This window comes from Canis aureus, chromosome 33 (genome assembly GCF_053574225.1).
Source record: "Canis aureus isolate CA01 chromosome 33, VMU_Caureus_v.1.0, whole genome shotgun sequence".
Lineage (NCBI taxonomy): Eukaryota > Metazoa > Chordata > Mammalia > Carnivora > Canidae > Canis > Canis aureus.
The window spans coordinates 6,667,878-6,684,295 of NC_135643.1; the positions used below are offsets into that span (position 1 = coordinate 6,667,878).

At 40.6% G+C, this 16,418-nt stretch overlaps 1 pseudogene; it reads right to left on the reverse strand.

The window, feature by feature from the left end:
- Positions 1–8,104: 8,104 nt before the first annotated feature.
- LOC144304217 (mediator of RNA polymerase II transcription subunit 20 pseudogene) lies at positions 8,105–9,552 on the reverse strand (annotated as a pseudogene).
- Between the last annotated feature and the right edge of the window lie 6,866 nt (positions 9,553–16,418).

Below are 16,418 nucleotides of genomic sequence, written 5' to 3' on the forward strand. Positions count from 1 at the left end.
CACTTTTTGGCTATTATGAATATTTAAGTGCAAGTTTTTGTGTAGTCATGTTAACATCTTTTTTTTGTATAAGTTTAAGAATGAAATTGCTGGGGGGCTCCTGGGTGGTGCAGTATATAAGTATCTGACTCTTGGTTTCAGCTCAGGTCATGATCCCAGGGTTGTGAGATCCAGGCCCAGGTTGGGCTCCATAGTCAGCAAAGAGTCTATTTGAGATTCTCTCTCTCCTTCTGCCTCCACCCCTCCCCCAACTTGTACCCTCTAAATAAATAAATTTTTTAAATCTTTGGTAAAAAAAAAAAAGAGAAATTGCTAGGTCATCTGGTAACTCTACATTTAGCTTTTTGAGGAAATGTCACATTGTTTTCCAACATTACTCCTTTTTTTTCTGAAGCCAACATTACTCCTATTTTACATTCCAACCAATGATATATGAGGGTTCTAATTTCTCCATATTCTCACAGAAACTTGTTATTATCTGTCTTTTTTAGTTAGTTATCCCAGTGTGTGTAAAGCAGTATCTCATCGTGGTTTTGAGATTTGCATTTCCCTAATGATTAACAATGTTCAACATCTTTTCATGTACTCTTTGACTATTTGTATACCTTCTCTGGAGAAATGTCTATTTGGATTTTTTGCACATTTCAAAATTGGGTTATTTGTCTTGTTTCTGCATAGTGAGTGTTCCTTACATATTCCAGATATGAGTGTTTTATCACATGTATGTTTTGCAATATTTCTTCCCATTTTATGTGTTGCCTTTTCATTTATTTGATGTTGTCCTTCCAAGCACAGAAGTTATTTTATTTTATTTTAAGATTTTTATTTATTTGTTTGGGAGAAAGAAAGAGAGAGAGAGAAAGAACATGAGCAGGGTGAGGGGCAGAGGGAGAAGCAGACTCCCTGCTGAGCAGGGAGCCTGACGTGGGGTTCAGTCCCAGGACTTCCAGATCATGACCTGAGCCAAAGGCAGATGCTTAACCAACTGAGCCTCCCATGCACCTCAGCACAAAATTTTTAATTTATTTTATTTTATTTTATTTTTTTATTTTTTTTTAAATTTTTAATTTAATATAAAAAAATTATACACTGTGACTAAGTGGAATTTACCTCAGAGAATGCAAGCTTTATGTTAATCTTGTACCTTCAACCTTGCTGAGCTCATTTATTAACTAATATTTTGTGGAGTCTTTAGGATTTTGCACATACAAGATTATGTCATCTGCAAATAGAGATAGTCTTACTTCTTTTTCCAACTAGATAGCTTTTGTTTTTCAATCTTGCCTAACTGGCTTGGCCAGAGCCTTCAGTACATTGTTGAATGGAAGTGACATAGTTGACATCCGTGTGTAGTTCCTCACTTTAGGGGGAAAGCGTTCAGTCTTTCTTTCTTTCCTTCTCCCTCTTTTTAAAGATTTTATTTATTTATTCATGAGAGACACAGAGAGAGAGGCAGAGATAGGCAGAGGAGAATCAGGCTCCCTGCGGGGAGCCTGATAGGACTCAATCCCATGACCCTGGGATCCTGCTCTGAGCCTAAGGCAGATGCTCAACTTGTGACATAGTTGACATCCGTGTGTAGTTCCTTTTAGGGGGAAAGCGTTCAGTCTTTCTTTCTTTCCTTCTCCCTCTTTTATTTTTTATTTTTATTTTTTTTCCTTCTCCCTCTTTTAAAGATTTTATTTATTTATTCATGAGAGACACAGAGAGAGAGGCAGAGATAGGCAGAGGAGAATTAAGCTCCCTGCGGGGAGCCTGATAGGACTCAATCCCATGACCCTGGGATCCTACTCTGAGCCTAAGGCAGATGCTCAACCTCTGAGCCACCCAGGTGTCCTGTATTCAGCCTTTCTTAAGTGTGATGTTAGTCGTGGGGTTTTCTAGAGAGTCTTAATCAGGTTGAGGAAGTTCCCTTCTATATGTCTGCTCAGATTGCCATAACAAAATACTATAACTTTTTTAAAAAAGATTTTATTTATTTATTAATGAGAGACACAGAGAGAGAGAGAGCACACAGCAGAGACACAGGCAGAGGGAGAAGGAGGCTCCATGCAGGAAGCCTGACCTGGGACTCGATCCTGGGACTCCAGGATCACGGCCTGGGCCGAAGCCGGCGCTAAACCTCTGAGCCACCTGGGCTGCCCGACAAAATACTATAAACTGGATGATTAAACAATAGGTATTTATTTTCTCACAGTTCTGGAGTCTAGAAATCCAAGATCAAGGTGTCAGCAGGGTTGGATTCTGGTGAGGCATTTTAAAAAAAGATTTACTAATTTATTAGAGAGAGAGAGAGCATGCAAGTGGGGTGTGGGACAGAGGGAGAGAGACAAAAAAAAAAATCCTCAAGCAGACTCACTGTTGAGTGTGAAGCTCAAGCAGCAGGAGGGTGGGGGCTAATCCCAGAACCACGAGATTGTGACCTGAGCTGAAATCAGGAGCCAACTGCTCAATCAAGCCACCCAGGTGCCCCATGGTGAGGCATTTTTTTTTTCCTGGCTTACAGATGTGCTCCTTCTTGCTATGTCCTCACATGGCCTTTTCTTTGTGTGTAGGAAGAGATTGATCTCAGGTGTCTCTTCCTCCTTTTCTTATAGGGATAACAGGTCTATCAGATTAGGGCCCTATCCTTGTGACTTCATTTAACCTTAAAAATCTCCTGAAAGGCCCTATTTCCAAATACAGTTAGAGGTTAGAGCCTCAACATACGAATTTTGGTGAGGGAATACAATTTAGTCCCTAATACTTTGTATTCTTAGTTTGTTGAATTTTTTTTTTGAAATCATGGAAGAGCATTGGATTTTGTCAGTTGGTTTCCTGCAGCTATTGAATTATCATGTAGTTTTTGTTTAATTTTTAGATGTTAAACCAACCTTGCATTCCTGGGATAAAATCTACTTGGTCACAGTGTACAATTTTTTTTTTATATGTTACTGGATTCCCTTTCCTAGAATTTTTTTGTGAGTTTGTGTGTGCATATCCATAAGGGATATTTTTTTTAAAGATTTTACTTATTAAAAAAATATTTTATTTATTTATTTATTTATTTATTTAATTTTTATTTATTTATGATAGTCACACAGAGAGAGAGAGAGAGGCAGAGACACAGGCAGAGGTAGAAGCAGGCTCCATGCACTGGGAGCCCGACGTGGGATTCGATCCCGGGTCTCCAGGATCGCGCCCTGGGCCAAAGGCAGGCGCCAAACCGCTGCGCCACCCAGGGATCCCATATTTTACTTATTTATTCATGTGAGACACACACAGAGAGAGAGGCAGAGACACAGGCAGAGGGAGAAGCCAGCTCCATGCCGGGAGCCCGACGTGGGACTCGATGGGGGACCCCAGGATTATGGCCTGAGCCAAAGGCATCCCTCCATAAGGGATATTGAACTGTAATGTTTTTGTTATATCTTTTTATTTTATTTTTTTTTAATTTTTATTTATTTATGATAGTCACAGAGAGAGAAGAGAGAGAGGCAGAGACACAGGCAGAGGGAGAAGCAGGCTCCATGCACCGGAAGCCCGATGTGGGATTCAATCTCGGGTCTCCAGGATCGCGCCCTGGGCCAAAGGCAGGCACCAAACCGCTGCGCCACTCAGGGATCCCTGTTTTTGTTATATCTTTATCAGTTTTTTTGTTTGTTTGTTTTTGTCAAGTTTTGATATCAGGGTAATACTGGTCTCATAGAATAAGTTAGGAAGTGTTCTCTTTTGTTTTTTGGAAAAGTTTATGAAGGATTGGTGTTAATTCATTTTGGTGGGGATGGTGTTAATTCTTTAAACATTTTGATAAAATTCACCAGTGAAATATCTGGTCTTGGGATTTTCTTCATAGAAAGGGTTTTTTTTTTTTTTTTTTTCAATTTTTATTTTTTATTTCAAAGTAATCTCTACCTACCAATGTGGGGCTTGAACTCATGACTCCAAGATCAAGAGGTGCATGCTCCACCAACTGAGCGAGCCAGGTATCCCTCTTCATAGAAAGTTTTAAAAAATTATTAATTCAATCTCTTGTTCAATTTGTTTCTTTTGTGTGTGTGTGTGTGTGTGTCTGTTTCTTTTTATGTAGTTTTAGTAGCTCTTATCTTTCTAGGAATTTGTTCATTTCACCTAGGTATCTAATTTGTTGGTATAAAATTGTTCATTGTATTTCCTCAAAGGGAAGTTACATCATAAAGGTCTCTGTTCTGAGACTCATTTAAAAAAAATGTACCTTGGATTGTTACTTTATTTCTAGAGTTCTAAAAAAGTTGATTTTGACAGTTTATTTGCCATTGGCCTCATTGCTTTTATGGTGAAGTGAAATTTTGGATGCCTTCACTCCACTGTTCTGGAAGTATTTCTGATTAATAAGTCTGTTTTTTTTTTTTTTTAAGACTTTATTTATTCATGAGAGATACACAGAGAGAGGGGCAGAGATAGAAGCAGGCTCCATGCAGGGAGCCCAATGTGGGGTTCAATCCCGGGACTCCAGGATCACACCCTGAGCCAAAGGCAGATGCTTTAACTACCGATCCACCTGGGTGTCCCAATAAGTCTGTTGTATATCTATACCTATATATATTTAGCTAAAAATGAATTTAATAATGGCTATTTTAGGACCTCACACCCTCTAAGAGAGTTGTAAAGCCACAGTTGGGAACTCTCATCCTGCAATAATTTCCAAATCCCATCACAAAATTGGTTCTGTAGGGACACCTGGATGGCTCAGCAGTTGGGCGTCGGCCTTCAGCCCAGGTTGTGATCCCAGGATCTGGGATCGAGTCCCACATCGGGCTCCCTGCATGGAGCCTGCTTCTCCCTCTGCCTATGTCTCTGCCTCTCTCTCTCTCTCTCTGTGTGTCTCTCATGAATAAATAGATAAAATCTTTAAAAAAAATTGGTTCTGTAAAGATGCTTCTGTTTCAACTGCTGCTGCTCCTGGTGTACAGAGATGTTGCTACTTTCAACATTGACATTATCCATGCTAGAAACTGGATGCTGCTGCTAGAACCTTTAGGAAAGTACCTCTATTAAGAAAGTAGCTGACGGGATGCCTGGGTGGCTCAGTGGTTGAGCATCTGCCTTCGGCTCAGGGCATGATCCCAGGGTCCTGGGATTGGGTTTCACATTGAGCTCCCTGCGTGGAGCCTGCTTCTCTCTCCGCCTATGTCTCTGCCTATGTCTCTGCCTCTCTCATTAATAAATAAATAAAATCTTTAAAAACACAAAAACAAAAAAATAAAGTAGCTGCCATCATGGCTGCCACTTGTCCTAGCATTAACTCCATTAAATCAATTTGATTTACTAGCTCCTGTCTCCAAGTCTAATGTAGGAGAATTCTTATTGATAGGCCACTATCAGTATCTATGCTCTGGCTATAAGGGAGTTTGGAAAGTGATTATTAAATTTCTGTTTTGAGTTTTACTCTTTGTTTCCCACCAAGACTCATATGATGAGAATTCTCCAGACATGGTAAGGCTGTCTTCATTTTCCGTCTAGCCCATACAATGTCATAATGAAGGCAAAGTGATTTGCACATTAAAATGCTTGCTTACCATAATAAATCTTGCTTTCCATAAGTCTTCTTTAATCTTAGAACCACTTCACTCCACACTTTTCATTTATTTATTGAAGAAATGAAACATTTTATTTATTTATTTTTATTTATTTATTTTTTTAGAAATGAAACATTTTAACTGTTGAATTCTCCACATTCTAGATTTGAATGGTTGCATTCTTGGTTTTTTAAAAATTTATTTATTTGAGAGAGAGAGAGAGAGAAAGCATGAGCAGGGGGACTGACACAGGGAGAAGGAAAGGGAGGAAATCTCCAGTAAACTCCTCCCCGAGTGTGGAACTGGACATGGGCCTCAATCTCCTGATTCTGAGATCATGACCTGGGCCAAAATCAAGTCGGATGCTCAACCAATGAACCGCCCAGGTGCCCCTGGATGGTTGCATTCTCATGATAGTTTAACATGTATTTCTATTTCTTGCATTTCCTGCCTACTGGTAGTTGGATCTAGATTTAGCTGCTTTTAAGGTTTTTCTTTCTCTCTTTTAAGATTGATGCATTTTATTGTTTGTAAATGACATTTTTTTTTATTTTTTTAATTTATTTATGATAGTCACAGAGAGAGAGAGAGAGGTGCAGAGACACAGGCAGAGGGAGAAGCAGGCTCCATGCACCGGGAGCCCGACGTGGGATTCGATCCCGGGTCTCCAGGATTGCGCCCTGGGCCAAAGGCAGGCGCCAAACCGCTGCGCCACCCAGGGATCCCTGTAAATGACATTTAAAAGACACCTCAATTTTAAAAAGCAGAAACAAAACAAAGAAACAAAAAAGTCAGGGGCATAAAAAAATAAAAAAACAAAACCAAACAAAAAAACAAAAAACAAAACAAAACAAAACACAAAAAAGCCAGGGGCAAAGGAGAACAAAAATGCAGATGGCAGGTCCTGTAGTTAGAAAATTAAATTGAGGGTAGCCTGGGAGGCTCAGTGGTTGAGCACCTGCCTTTGGCTCAGGGCGTGATCCCGGGACCTGGGATGAGTCCCACATCAGGCTCCTTGAGGGGAGCCTGCTTCTCCCTCTGCCTGTGTCTTTGCCTCTCTGCGTGTGTCTCTCATGAATAAATAAATAAAATCTTTAAAAAAAAATTTTTTTTTAATCTTAAAGAAAATTACATTTTCTTTCACTGGCGTCCTGCCAGAGAAACATGACCACTACTTGATTTTGCTTCAGATCTGAAAATAATTTCTCTTATGTACTTTCAATGAGGGATAGTACCCTTGAGGATAACTCTGTAGCATGTACATTAACAGGTTTCCTAAGACCATCCCTGACTGTATATATCAGTGTTAGCCCAACTGAACATTTCTGGAGTTGGGAGTGGGATGGGCGGGCAGTGTTAAGTCAAATGAGCAGTGTGGAGGCTCAAATGAGACAAGGACAAAGAGCTCAGAAACCGTGAACCCTTAGGGGAGGGGTGCAGAATTGACTGCCTAGTGTGACTAAGCCAGCTAATCTCACAAGTGGCTCTGGCATCTGCCTTATCTCAATGCAATTCACAAACAAATGGCTTCATTACAGGTGGTACTCCACAAAATAACAACCAAGGGCACTCCTGGGCACATCCATTGAGCTCCATATAGCAGAGGCCCCTGACTGAGTCCCCACCTCCATTTTCTCCTTCATCTTTTAATCACAGAAGCCAGGGATCCCTGGGTGGCTCAGCGGTTTGGCGCCTGCCTTTGGCCCAGGGCACAATCCTGGAGTTCTGGGATCGAGTCCCACGTCGGGCTCCTAGCATGGAGCCTGCTTCTCCCTCGTCCTGTGTCTCTGCCCCCCCCATCATAAATAAATAAATAAATAAATCTTTAAAAAAAAATCACAGAAGCCCCTGAGTTTTAATTGGACACATGGACACCAAAGTAGGAGATGCTGTATGGCCCAGCATCCCTTCCAGCAAAGTGTGACCACATTGATTTGCGCGACTCCAGGTCATAACCTTTTTTCATTTTTAAAGATTCTATTTTTTTTAAAGATTATTTATTTATTTATTCATAGAGACACAGAGAGAGTGAGAGAGAGGCAGAGACACAGGCAGAGGGAGAAGCAGGCTCCATGCAGGGAGCCCGATGTGGGACTCCATCCAGGGTCTCCAGGATCAGGCCCTGGGCTGAAGGCGGCGCTAAACCGCTGCGCCACCGGGGCTGCCCTAAAGATTCTATTTATTTATTCATGAGAGACACATAGAGAGGCAGAGACACAGGTAGAGGGAGAAACAAACTTCCCGCGGGAAGCCCGACATGGGACTTGATCCCAGGATCCTAGGATCCTGGGATCGCACCCTGAGCCGAAGGCAGATGCTCAATCACTGAGCCACCCAGGCGTCCCTGGGTCATATCCTTTAAAAAGAAACTGCTTTGTGCTCTCCTTCTCCAGTGTATTATATACACGGAGCTGACCTTGTGGGCAAGGTCAACACCCCAGAATTGCCTGAACAGCGAGATAGAAGGAAACTGAGGTCCTGGTGACCTTGTACAGTGAAACCTGCCCCAGACCACTTGATTACACTTGTACTATTAGAAGAGAAGAATAAACTTCTAGGAGCCACTGTACATTAGATTCTCTTTGTTATAGCAGCTTAGCCTGTGGCTTCACCTCATTCACAACAGAATGGAAAGACGCCAGAGGGAGACTCCCAACTCAGGCAACACCCTAGAAAAGTCCACTCACAGTTCACCGCAGCAAACAGGTCAGACAGTGATAGGCATCACACAGTTATGCCTCTTACTCCTTCTCCAGGAGAGGGCCAACTGCGTCCCTGGAGAAGAGCCTTTATTATATCCAGGCTGTCCACTGCAGACCTAGACCAAATCCTCAATAGGACTGGAGGCATGGACTGCCTGCCCCACCAACACTAGGCAGGGACAGCCCTGTCGTACCTTTCTGCCCTATAGCAGGAAAGCTCCACACTTCTCCACTCTTCGTAATTACCATTCTTGAGAACAGACCAAGTCCTCTCAGGCATGGGGTGAGGGCAGCTGCTAGGGAGGGTCGTCCAGAGCCCCAGAACAAATATCACAGCTGGAAAGAGGGAGGGAAGACTGACTCCATGTCTGCCCTGGGTTTCTGGGGTCCAGGGGCCTCAGGATGCAGCAGCACCTGTTCCTCCTGTGCAGTCCCCCTGGTAAGAGCTCAGTCGGGCAGCTGTCAGCCACTAAAGAATGTCAACCGCTGGCACCTGCTGCTGCTTAGGAATCTTACCGAAGAGTTCTGTGCGCTGGACCATGGATGGCACTGCATCTGTTCCCAGACACCGTTCCCTGGTGTATAGCTGCTGCCCAGAAAACTCTGTAGGAACTTGAGCAGCAAGCTCCAGATGCCGCTAGCTACCACAAAGGGGCCATACTCCACGGCAATGGAGATGCTTCAGGAACTGGGTCCCCTGGTGACTGTGCCCCCCTTCACTAGGAAGTCACGGTACTGGTAACAGGTACCCTGGGTCTCAGTCTTGCTGGCCTTGGCACTCTGGAAAAAGCCCTTGAGCTTCACCATGAGCACATCAGAGTTGGTGTCGGCAATAAGGCGAGGGCCATTCTCAAAGAGGACCAAGCAGCTCAAAGGGTACGCTGAGTTGTGCATCACTTACATCAGCTTTCTGGCCTGACCTTGGCTGCCAAAAATAGAGGCAGCTGCATGGCACGTTTCACAATCCACACAAAATATTCCTTGCTTCTCTGCCTCAAGCATCTCCAATTTCTGGGTGAGGAGCTCCACAGTCTGCTGGACACTCTTGCCCTCAGCCACAGGCATCTGGGACACACAGGTCACTCACAAAGTATCTGGTACAACAGTGGAATTGCAGTATTCTCCGGATGCCCACGCGAAGTGAAGCCCCCTGATGCAAGTTTCTGCACAGGTTTTTCTCTTTTTTGTTAAGCATTTTAGTTTCACCAAGATGTATCTCTGTATAGATTTCTCTGTATTTGTCCTACTCGCAATTTGTTGGTATAATGAATCTGTAGATTATCCTTTCATCACATCTGGAAAAAGTTCAGCCATTTTCTCTTCATATATTGCTTCATTTTATCTTTCACTTATTTTTTTTGGGGGGGGGGGAGGGTGCCCTCCACCCCACAGGAAGAGCCTAAGGCTCCTCTGCATCTCTCCCGTGTGCCGAACTTGCCTTCTCAGGCGGGCTACTGTCTCTTCTAAAACTCCAATTAAACAGGTTATACCTACTACTATAATCTTTATGTTACTGGTTCTCCACGGCAATTTTCATGTTTTTCTTTCCATGCTGCATTTTGGATATTCTTATCTATCCTTCAGTTTACTAATTAAGTTGCATCTACTGTCTTATTTAGACCCATCCATCTTTAGCTTCTAATTTCATTTGTTTTATTTGTATAAGTTTTTAAAAGGGATTTTGAGAGAGAGAGAGAGAGAGAGGAAGAGAGAAAGAGAAAGAAAGAGGAAGAGGAAGAGAAAGAGAAAGACAGAATTGGTCAGGGGCAGAGGGAGAGGGAGAAGCAGGCTTCTTGCCAAGCAGGAAGTCTGACCCAGGGAGCTCCATCCCAGAACCCTGGGATCATGACCTGAGCTGAAGGCAGACCCTTAACTGTCACCACCCAGGCGCCCCATGTTCTGTTTGAGGCTTTATCAGATCCACTGTGTTGCTTTAATACTTTCTTCTTCTCTGAGGTATTTTCAAGCTTAGATTTTATTTCAACATAGTAAGCATGGAGGTCTGATATCTACTGGGTTTGTTCATTGTGTTGATTCTTACTCATGGTGGATTTTAATTTATTATGTATTGGTCACTATATTTGCAAAAACACTCGTGGAAACCATCAGAAATCTAGGATGAAGAAAGGATTTTCATTTGCTTTTTCCAGGCTCTTGAGGCCCCTTATCTTACCAGAACTATTGTCATCTAAATTCTGAGGTTAAGGTTCTCTTAACTACCCAGGTGAGGAAACTGGATGCTCAGGTCTTTTGGAAACCCTTAGTTTAATGGACTAATTGAGGTATCAGAGTCTCCACTTGGGGATGGCCTAGGCTTTTAACTTCTATGCCCTTTGTCTAGTAAGGCCATCAAACCCAACTTTGAGCACCAGGCTTACTTCTCTAGGTTTTGACCATCCCTTAGATTTTAGCCAGGTGAATTTTTCATTATATTTTTAGCTCTTTTAGTTCAAGATTTAAAAATATATTTTACTGCTTGTCTTTGGAAGGATTGATTTGAATTACTTAAGCCACAGTTGCTGAAGAGTATTTTTTGAAAAAATGTCTAATGAAAATTATATCTTTTTTTTATTTTTAAATTTTTATTTATGATAGTCACACAGAGAGAGAGAGGCAGAGAGAGAAGCAGGCTCCATGCACTGAGAGCCCGACGTGGGATTCAATCCCGGGTCTCCAGGATCGCGCCCTGGGCCAAAGGCAGGCGCTAAACCACTGCGCCACCCAGGGATCCCTGAAAATTATATCTAATATAGATGTATACCTGAGTACATATTCTTACCCTATTGTGTAGGAATGTGCTAATACAAATAGTAAATATGTACTGCTAAATAAACAATATGATCTTAGGAGCATTTTATGGAATAATTTAAGAACCACTGACATCTTCATGTAAGGCTTTGTTTCCTCGTGGTTAACAAATGAGTTAATAAACTGTGACCATTGTTCTTAATCAAATTATACTAAAAATTTGCATACCTTTTCCAGAATTGTCAAGAGAACAGTAATTAAGGCCTGTATATTTCCTGGCTTAGAGTCTCTTGTTTCTGTTAAAGGTAGAGGAGAGAAATAGGCCCCCTCGTGTCCTTAGTGGAGGATGACTTTGTCAAGGGGCAAATATTTATACCCAGGAGAATTGAAAATATTCAGATTAAACAACACTAGCCTGGTAGTACTGTGGATCTTGGCTATGGCAAGTCTCTGCACCTGCCACTAACACCAAGACCTCCTTTCTTGGGGATCAATTTAATAAGTAAAAGAATCCCACTGTCAGTAGAGAACTGGAAGTGAGATGATGTCCCTGAATTTGTCATTGCGTTGGATTGGGAATAGAAAAAAATAAAAGTCCTTTTGTTGATATCTGTATCTTAGTGTTCTAAAATATATAATTGAAAGAATAAGGGAAGACCTAGGCCAAAGTGAAGATTTTCTTAGTTTTGACAGGTTCTAAGTCCTAGTTTACATAGAATGTAATTAAAGAATAAATATATAAAAACATATAAGTATATATTAGGGCAGCCCAGGTGGCTCAGCAGTTTAGTGCCGCCTTCAGCCCAGGGTGTGATCCTGGAGACCTGGGATCAAGTCTGTCGGGCTCCCTGTATGAAGCCGGTCTCTTTGTCTCTCTCATGAATAAATAAGATCTTAAAAAACAAAAAGTATGTATTTTAAATGAGATCAAAGGTATAATTTGGAGGTCTTTTTGTTTCTGATGAAGTCATTCAAATGCATGATTTAAGAAGTTAGAATTGTATCCATACTGCAGGCATTTTAAAATCACTTTTCCTGAGCAGCACGGGTGGCTAAGTGGTTTAGTGCCTGCCTTTAGCCCAGGGTGTGATTCTGGAGACCTGGGATCGAGTCCCATGTCAGGCTCCCTGCATGGAGCCTGCTTCTCCCTCTGCCTGTGTGTCTGTCTCTCATGAGTAAATAAATAAAATTTTTTAAAAAAATCACTTTTTCCCAGAATATGAAAGTAATGTATATGCAAAAATGCCTTTTCTTTTTCCTAATTTCCAATGATGTAAGTGTAGTGCTAAGGCCCTAGAAAGTGGTAATGAAAATTCTTTCAATATTTCAAATGTCTGATAGAAATCACTTATTTTAAAAAATCTGCAGAAACTAATGAAAATATTTCTTTGATTTTAGCTGGCATTTTATGTATTTGGTGGTATGGCATCATATATATGGTATGATGCCAGTTATCAATGTGGAAATCCTGACAGCTATATGCCTTTAAGATTTTATTTTTTAAATATCTTGAGCCCGAAGTGGGGCTTGATCCCAGGACCTGGAGACCATGACCCCAGCCAAAGGCAGATAGATGCTCAACCATCTAAGCCACCCATGAGCCCTTAAGGTACTAAGTAATCTCTACAACATGGGGCTTGATGCCAGCCACCCTGTAAGCCTTAATAGAAATGTCATCATATAATGAGAGCAATATAGTCAGTAACTATAGCTGTTCAAAACATGCAGTCCAGGGGCACTTGGATGGCTCAATCAATTAAACATCTGACTCTTGATTTTTGGCTCAGGTCATGATCTCAGGGTTGAGATCAAGCTCACATTGGGCAAAACGAACCCCCCTAAAGTCTATGAAAGAATATAAAGGTTGTCCTAGTTATGGAAACGGTTAAAGAACCCTAAAAATACCATTTAGCCCCCACTATTACTGTTCTTCCATCCCTCTGATTGCATTGTCTAGGAGAAACTGTCCCAACTGTCTCATGGTTCAAGACAACTTTATCAGTCAATTCCATAGGACAGACCTCTCACGAGAATAAGTAGTTTGCTGCAGATTGGTCATTAGAGGGAAAAAAGTCAATTGTAACAAAAACCTTACTTTCCAAAGATCTGAGCACTTAAAATGTATTAAAGACTGCTGACAGGTCATTCCTGGAGGTGACAAAAGCTTCTGTTCAAAATCTAAGACTCAGAGGCTTAATGGGATAGAAATCAAGATTCCAAAATGTACAGAATTGCTATTTCCAATTAGCTAATTTCTCCAATTTGAAAAACCAGGGTTAATAAAAATTTTGCCTAAGGGCCTTTTGTGGGGTTGCTCTGATCTTTGACAACACTGTTAACCAGCCAACACACAAAGTAGAGAACATCTGAAGAAACCCTTAGTGCAACCTCATCGATAATCTGGAAATTTTAGTTATAAAAAAAAGCCAACAACTTCAGGATGCCTGGGTGGCTCAGCGGTTTAGCACCTGCCTTCAACCCAGGGTGTGATCCTGGAGTCCTGGATCCAGTCCCATATACAGCATGGAGCCTGCTTCTCCTTCTGCCTAGGTTTGTCTCTCATGAATAAATAAAATCTTAAAAAAAAAAAAAAAAAAAAGCCAACAACCTCATGAGCCTTTTAAAATAGATGGCTTTCAAAGATATCATCTTTCTGAAACTACACTTAAATATTTATGTATAGACATGAATTTTTTGGAGTCAGGATTAATTTCTGGTCAGATTTCCAAGAGATAACCACTGGAACAGCTTATGTCAACTTGTCTGCAGCAGTGTTTCTCACGTTTTTCTCAGCTGCGTTGGCCTTTGGTAAGCCTGAACTTTAAACGTTATTCAAAATTTCTATATTTTAAGTAAGAGGTACACTGAATATCCTTTTTCGAACTACGACTCGGTCCCAATACCTTGTGAGATGGTTAATATACCTCCCCCCAAATGGAGGTACACTTTTAACGTATTTAAAAAGTCATCTCTACACCCAACATGGGGCTCAAACTTACAACCCTGAGATCAAGATGCACGCTCCACTAAAGTACTCATCTTTTAAATAAAGACTAAAACCAGAGATTAAACTGCCATTTAAATACACATCTTCAGAATGTCCATTAGCCTGTAATTCCCAGGAAAGCACTATTTTCTACCCTAGTTTATAGACAGCAGTGGTTGAGAAGTCAAAGGTGAAATTTTTATTTGCCATTCAACCAAAATTTGTTCAAATCCCACATCCAACTATTTCAAGACAAAACTATGAGATCCCAACTATAACCCTAAGACAACTCATATTTTTTACGACAGTATTTTTGAATGACTTCATAGGAAAGGTAACAAAAGTTGCAGTACACCTGCAATGTCCTTGAATCACTTTTAATCAGTGAAACAGCATCCTGTGGTTGACATCCTATCAAAAAATCGTAATGGAAAGTGATGAAATTTTCAGATATTAAAAATTATTAAAATTAACAATTAGCAAAAATCCAGCCCCTGTCACCATTTTGAAAGATGGAACAGGGAATGGGATAGATAAAAACTCTGCTTATCCACGTTAGTATCCCAACAGACATCTTAACTCTTAAATATTCTTAATCTAATCAACAGGAGACTACAGAATATTAGCAAAATTAAAAGTTTCTATTAGGTAAGTGACACCATACAAAACGTGCTCAAAACCATTCAGGAAGCACATTTAACAAGATACACAGGTTACTTGAGTAGGTTTGTGGACTTCAGAATTTCAATCCTTACCCCTTTCAAATTAGTCAAATTATTTAGTTCTAAAAATACTTCAGGATGACACCTTGGTAACTATCATTCAGCTAAAGTTAGTATGGACAGTTTAGCCTTGCCATATTAAAAACTTACATCAGTTGGCATCCATAGACACTAAAATCTGAATTTTAGAGTCCAAAGCCCCTTGAGGAAGAATAGACAAATGCATTCTTTTTGTTTTTTTGTAAATCTCAAACAATCTCTAGATATAAGTGTATTTCTTCAGTCATATATATCAAGACTTGATTGAAAAGTTTGGATTTTGTTTAAAAAGCCTTTATTCATTTTTTGCTCAGGGAAAGGACAATCTCAATGTCAACTTGTCACCTATTCATAAATTTGAACTTAACAGGATTCACTGCCCTAAAGACACTGCACCTACAGACTTTTGACAACATAACTTAAAATGAAAATCTCCCTTGTTCCCTAAGGTTGCATGTTTAAAGAATAAACAGTCCCTTGCAATAACCAACATTGATTGGTACTTGGCCTAGGTTTAAGGTCAAATAGCAAAACAAGAGCAAAAGGAGGCCAAGTGCATTGTAACTTGATAGCCAGCAAGTACAAACATCATTGAACAAAGGAAGTTGCAGGCACCAAATAAAACAAAAGGCAGGTTCATCAACACGAAAAATTTACATTTTGAAGGTGAGATCAACTATTCCACAGGTGAACATGTAGGTCAAGGCTAGAGACTAATGTGGAACCAGAAACAAAACTGTTATCTTAGTACCAACTACACTGAACATAAAATTCAAAACTTGAAATTACCCAGGAAATTCTCCAAAATCTAAAGCTAAAACTGCCTTTTGATGCACCAGGAAGATGTTTTAATAACTTGGTCACTTAGATTTGCACCGACATACGTAAAATTTAAAGTGTATTTCCCCACCCCACTACTCTTTCCTATGTCTGAATCTGGGTATGCTTAACTACTCAGCTCATGCACTAATGCATTAAAAATGATGCAACCTACTACCATGTCTTCTTAAACTCACACCACCTTAACAGTTAATACCCAAAATAGCTTCCTGAAAATGTCCCAATATTAAACGTTTTGTTCAGTTTGGTGCTTGCTGTGACAATACGGAACAGAATACAACTAATTTCCTCAGCCACTACACTTCCAAGTAACTGAATCTAACTTTTGCTCAAGTTTCAACCTAAAAAAAAAAAAAAAGTTTCAACCTACCTATCTGCCAAAAATGCTTGTTAAAATTTAACCATCTCTGATACTCTTAAACTGCAGCTCCTATATACAGTTTAACAGTGCCTTTCCCTGTGTATATCTGGACATTTTAATCAAGAGAATTAAAAGTCATGGTATTATGATTAGCCAAAGCTCTTCCTAGCAGACTGATTCTGATTTAGCATAAAATAAATGGCTTCCCAGAGACAGAAACAAACCAATCTTTCCTATTCATGAAAGGAGCTACCAACATGCCTTGTGCCAAAAAGGTGCACTTTTCCAAAAATACAGTCCAGAAGATTGATGGTCAGCTGGAAATCTTCCACTAATGACATTATGACAAGCTCTCCAGATACACAGAGAAGAAACATTAAAAGTGTGGTGGAAACCTCAGCAGGGAAATGAAGCCTTAGAGAATAGTATACATCTAACAAAAATGGGGAACAGGGGGACACTGTAGCTGGCTATTCATAAAGG